This window comes from Ananas comosus, linkage group 16 (assembly GCF_001540865.1).
Source record: "Ananas comosus cultivar F153 linkage group 16, ASM154086v1, whole genome shotgun sequence".
Lineage (NCBI taxonomy): Eukaryota > Viridiplantae > Streptophyta > Magnoliopsida > Poales > Bromeliaceae > Ananas > Ananas comosus.
The window spans coordinates 7108434-7115462 of NC_033636.1; positions in this window are offsets into that span (position 1 = coordinate 7108434).

Below are 7029 nucleotides of genomic sequence, written 5' to 3' on the forward strand. Positions count from 1 at the left end.
ATATTTATTCGGATTAAATTTATTTTTTCAACTTTTTAATTATAATATGAGTTTAAACTTAGAAATTAAATTTTAAATTTTAAATTTTAATTTGAACTTGAATTAAAAATTAAAATTTAATCAAGTATTTCGAATCTAACTTATGAATTTAAATTTAAATTAAATTTTAATTTACATAAAATTTTATTCAAATTTTATTTAAAACTTAAATTAAATTTATGAATTCAAATTAAAATTTAAATTGTAATTTTAAGTTTGAATTTGAATAAATCGAAATTTAGTTTTATATTTTGAATTATCTACTCAACTTCAAAGTTTAATTTTTTTAAAGAAATACATTTAAAATTTTAATATTATTTCAAAATTTTGATGTAAATTTTTAATATTTAAATTTTAATTTGAATTTAAATTAATATATTATAAAGATAAAGTTAGCATATTAATCTGATTACGTTTTTTATATTTACCTGAACCAAACACCAACAATGGGAATGATTTATTCCGATTCCGATTTAGGTGATGAACCAAACAGAATTAGATAATAAATCATTCCGATTTCGATTCCAGCTTATTTTGATTCCGATTCGGATTTCGATTTCGATTCCGACTTCGAACCAAACACGCCCTTAGTGGGAAATGAGCCCAAAATTATATATTTAACACAACTCATCATATTTTTATCCTAACTATTTTGTCTTTATTGTGATAGTAGTGGCGCCAAATAGGAATGATAAGGTCAATATCTATTGCTTTTTTTTTTATGACTGAATTAAGATTGTTGGATCTACTTTGATTCCTTGGAGAATATCTTTAATTACTAATTTTATGAAAATGAAGATGCGAATAAGGATGAAGTAGCCTTTTTAAATAAATATAATACAATATATTTATAAAGTTTAAAAGTTAATTTGCAGAAACATATATATAATATTTTTGAAATTTGGAAAAGTAAATACGCAATATTCTAACTTTTAAGGCCCCATTTGGTTCAAAATAAAGCGGAGATAACGGAAGTTAACTTCACAGTTCTGTCAAATACGACAATTTTGGCTGAGATAAAATATTCCAGCCAAATTTAACTATTGTTATTCTAATGTTTAATTCCAAGATTTATTAAGCTTATAAATTGAATTAAGGTAAATTATATAGACATAATATGTAACATATTATAATAAATTAAAAGATTAAAATACAGAAAATCATATGTAAATATCTCTTTTTTTCATTTTTCCTTCCAAACTTTTAAAAATTTGTATTTTGTCATCTTAAAATTTTTGAAATATTTGCAGGAGGCTACGACTTTAATGGAGAGAGCAAAATGACCAAATTATCTTTTCTTATTATATAAGAAAAAATAATTTTTTAATATATTTTTGTTATTTTTAAAAAAATCGGTATAAATTATAAAAATGAACAGCATAATAATAAAACCTGATAGAGGAGGGAGCTAAATACATCAACTTAAAATTTTGAGAGAAAAAACTATAAATTTTTAAAAATTAGAAAGAAAAAATTTAAAAAATATATATTTATAAAATTTTTTTTTATAGATTTTAGCCTAAAGAAAAAAAGATGAAACATCTGAAAACTCAGCAGACAGAGANTCTTTATACTCATAAATTTTTATCCGTTGGATCTACTCTTTTGACCATTTGCATCCGTTAGAACATAATATTCACCCAACCATTCACTCAACCTTAGGGAATCATTATTATTCTAACCAGAAACCACCATCAACCTAACCATACATCCTTTCATTCAACGATAAAAAACTTATGAGTACAAAGGGGCCTATATTCATAAAAATATAGTAGCCTTAGCCCTCACGAGTCCGGCTACTATACTCTTGATATTGTAAATTTTTTTCTCTAAAATTACTTACATGTTCGTAAAGACTCAAAATTTACAAAATTATTTCTCAATGAGTTCGAACTTACTGTCCAAAAAATCAATCTAATAGAAAAATGACCTAGAAATATATATTAACACCTAATGATAAATATAAAAGACACACGAAATTGATAGATGAGATAGAAGATGAGGATTTAATCCATTATATAATTAGTAGGAAACGGGGCTTAAAAATATATATTAACATCTCAACTCACGCAGGTGATGAATATGAAAAGCAAGTGGAATTGATAGATGACATAGAAGATGAAAATTTAACTCATTATACAATTATGAAAATTTGAACGTCAAATGTGAGAATTGAACCCATAATCTTACAAAAGTGAAAAAGTTTAGAATTAGCTCTGATACCATATTTTGAACTTACAATCTCACAGAATGAAGGAGTTTAGAATTGCCTTTGATATCATATTATGAACCGACGATCTTACGGAATAAAGAAGTTTAGATTTGGCTCTGATACCATGTTATCCAGAAGATTAATTTAGGGCGTGTTTGGTTCGCTTCTTTTTCATCCTGGAATCGGAATCGGAATAGGCGAATCCGTTTGTGGGTGTTTGGTACGTGGGAGTCTTATTCCGATTCCAATTCCCGAGTGGAATGGGAATCACCCAATCACCTCTTTTTTCAATCCGGCCTAAGTGGCCGGATTGAAAGTTGAATCCGGACGAAATGAATATTTATTCGGATTAAATTTATTTTTTCAACTTTTTAATTATAATATGAGTTTAAACTTAGAAATTAAATTTTAAATTTTAAATTTTAATTTGAACTTGAATTAAAAATTAAAATTTAATCAAGTATTTCGAATCTAACTTATGAATTTAAATTTAAATAAATTATTAATAAAATTTTAAATCAAATTTATTAAAACTTAAATTAAATTTTGAATTCAAATTAAATTTAATCTTATTTTAAGTTTGATTTGAATAAATCGAAATTAGTTTTATATTTTTGAAATTATCTACAACTCAAAGTTTTTAATTTTAAGAAATACCCCATTAAATTTTAATAATTTCAAAATTTTGATTGTAAATTTTTAATATGTTAAATTTTAATTGATTTTAAATAATATATATTAAATGAAAAGTAGTCGATATTATATTGAATTACGTTTTTTATATTTACCTGAACAAACACGACAATCAATGGGTAATGATTAATTCGATTCCGATTTAGGTGATGAACCAAACGAATTAATAATAAATTCGATTCGATTCCAGCTTATTTGATCCGATTCGATTTAGATTATGATTCGATCCTTCGAACCCAAACACCCCTTATGGAAATGACCTCAAATATATATTTAACACAACTCATCATATTTTTATCCTAACTATTTTGTCTTTATTGTGATAGTAGTGGCGCCAAATAGGAATGATAAGGTCAATATCTATTGCTTTTTTTTTTATGACTGAATTAAGATTGTTGGATCTACTTTGATTCCTTGGAGAATATCTTTAATTACTAATTTTATGAAAATGAAGATGCGAATAAGGATGAAGTAGACTTTTTAAATAAATATAATACAATATATTTATAAAGTTTAAAAGTTAATTTGCAGAAACATATATATAATATTTTTGAAATTTGGAAAAGTAAATACGCAATATTCTAACTTTTAAGGCCCCATTTGGTTCAAAATAAAGCGGAGATAACGGAAGTTAACTTCACAGTTCTGTCAAATACGACAATTTTGGCTCAGATAAAATATTCCAGCCAAATTTAACTATTGTTATTCTAATGTTTAATTCCAAGATTTATTAAGCTTATAAATTGAATTAAGGTAAATTATATAGACATAATATGTAACATATTATAATAAATTAAAAGATTAAAATACAGAAAACCATATGTAAATATCTCTTTTTTCATTTTTCCTTCCAGACTTTCAAAAATTTGTATTTTGTCATCTTAAAATTTTTGAAATATTTGCAGGAGGCTACGACTTTAATGGAGAGAGCAAAATGACCAAATTATCTTTTCTTATTATATAAGAAAAAATAATTTTTTAATATATTTTTGTTATTTTTAAAAAAATCGGTATAAATTATAAAAATGAACAGCATAATAATAAAACCTGATAGAGGAGGGAGCTAAATACATCAACTTAAAATTTTGAGAGAAAAAACTATAAATTTTTAAAAATTAGAAAGAAAAAATTTAAAAAATATATATTTAAAATTTTTTTTTTATAGATTTTAGCCTAAAGAAAAAAAGATGAAACATCTGAAAACTCAGCAGACAGAGATGGTAGCTGGGATAGGAGGGATGGGGGAAGCCCAGAAAACTTACATTCCTGTCCCCATTTGCTTCCCCAAACTACTTTTTTTTTTTTTATAAAAAATATTAACAAATAAAAAAATGTACCATTTCAATTTAAATTTGAAATTGTTTCACCTTTTTTTTTATTTTTTTAGATATTAATTCAATATAATTTAATATATTGGTGGAGTGACTTTTTCTTATTGTTATAACTGATTAGCTTGCGATATATATAACTAACTGAGGAAAAATATTTAATTAAAAATAGAAATAAAAAGAAGTATATTTTAAGATTTTTTTTGGGTAAACTTCAAATTGCCCCGTGATTTAGCTTATTTTTATTTTTTTCATTTTGTGATTGAATCTATTTAACCAAAAAATGCTATATGAAATAGGACGAAAAAATAAAAATTTTAAGCGTGGCAAAAGTAAAATATGTGCCGAACCCTATGATAGCAAAGTGTACCTTCCTTTTTAAATCATAGGGTGAAAAAGTGAAAATAAGCCGCGGTAAAGTAAAATTTTTTTAAAATAACTGGGTGGCACAGAAAATATAAGCAAAACTATGAGGAGGCATTTGAAGTTTACTTTTTTTCAAAATTAATTTCTTCAAATATCTCATATTTTCTAGGGTTTACTAATAAGATTGGATTCTAAAGTAATGGATATAAATAAATAAGCAGAAGTTTTTTTTTTTCAATTACTAAACAAACACACCTTATATAAGCATTTCAAACGATCCATCTATTTACTTTAACACTCTTTCGTGCAAAACTATATTTCAATCCGTTCTTACATTAAAAGCAAAAATTTGAAGCATAAAATTGAATCAATAACTGATAAAAAATATTTGGTATGAATGTACAAATATACGGAATACGGAAAGAAGGTTATATTATACGTATTTAAGTAAGATGTCGGTTCAATAGCATTCAATCCAAATTTCAAAGCACTGCTAGTACCGTACGATAATAAAGAAAAGTTGAATCGCATGTATTTAATGCAAGTCTTTTTTTTTCATAGGATGTAGAAAAAAATTTATTTATAAGAGAAAAGAATTAACGCCTCGTCTGCTATTATTATTAATTTTTTTTTAAATAAATAAAATGATATAAAAAATGATGGCGGATTGGTTGTCATCCTTGTATCAAAGATATTTTAACAGTTTTATTTTTTTGCTTTTAAATTTTTTTAATAAATTTTTATTTATTTTTTAGTCAGAATACATTACAAGCTAACCAAACAATAGCAGAAAATCAATAAATAAATAAAAGTGAATAAGGGCTAAAATAAAATACTTCAAAAAATTGGAGTAAACATTCAATTTGCGAGTTCAAGGACCACAGTTACAAAAATGAAACGGCTTAGGCCCTGTTTGGATGCATAGTTAAAAAACTCCATGGAATTTTTATTCTATGGTTTTGGTCTAAATAAAATACGGAATCCTGTAACTACAAAAAAATTCCACAGCTTCATTTTTAAGCTGTTTGGATACATATCATACAATTCCGCAGTATTTATAACAATTAAATTTTTAAAATTTTAAAATTCAAAATTCAAAACTCAAAATTCAAAATTCAAAATTCAAAATTTAAAAATAAAATTTTAAAAATTAAAAATAAAAATTCAAAATATAAAATTAAAATTTAAAATTTAAAATTTAAAAAGTAAATTAGATTTTATGTTTTAAATTTGAAATTTGAAATTTGGAATTTGAAATTTCAAATTTGAAATTTGAAACTTTAAAATTTAAAACTTAAAGTATACCATTTAAACTTTAAATTTTGAAATTTAAAAACATCTAGTATATAAAATTTTAAATTTCAATTTAATAATTTATAATATTTACTATATAGTAAATTTAATTTAAATTAAGTTTTAAATGTAATTTTGAAGGATTGTAAATTCAAATTAAAAATAAATTAAAATTTGAATGTTGAAAGTATTGGTGAAATGTTGATAATATTTGAGTTTTGGAATTTGAAATTTGAAATTTGAACTTTTGAAATTAAATTTGAAATTTTGGAAAGTGAAATTGAGTTGAAATTTTGATAATTTTAGAATTTGTGAAATTGAAGATTTGAAATTTGAATTTTGAATTTGAATTTTGAATATTGTGAATTTGAAATTTGAAGATTTGAAATTTGAAGATTTGAAATTTCGGTCGAAATGAATATTTAAAGTTGAAGGTGAAGTTTGAAAGGTTGAAGATTTGAAATTAAATGAAATTGAATTTGAACTTTTTGAATTTGAAATTGAACTTTGAATTTAAAATTGAAATTTGAAATTTGAAATTTGAAATTTGAAGTTTTTGAAATTTGAAATTTAAAATTTAAAATTTGAAGTTTTTGAAATTTGAAATTTGAAATTTAAAATTTGAAATTTAAAATCAAAATTAAATTTGAATTTTAAAATTTTAAAATTTGAAATCTAAAATTTTATGTTGAAATTTAAAATTTAAAAATTGATACATCTTTGGGAGCCCAAAATGGTGGAATTTTTTTCCTTTGGTTAAAGTGGATTGTAAGTTTACTCCATTTTTTGGAGTATAGTATAACTATACTCCAAAAATTACGTCATTTTTTTTTCTTCCAAACGCTTCATAGGATTATTTTCCTACCAGCGTAGCATAGTTTAACTATGCTACGTTTTTAGAGGTATCCAAACGGGGCCTTAGGGAGTAAAATGCAATTTGCTCAGAACAAGTAAAATACTATTTTTATTTTTGAAAAAGAGAAATTAAACGAAAGGAAAAACAAGGGAGAGAGAGAGAGAGCGAGCTCCTTCCCACGGATTTTTATTATTATTATATTATAAGCTTATTTAGCGTTGGGAAATGAGTGAGTTAGAAGA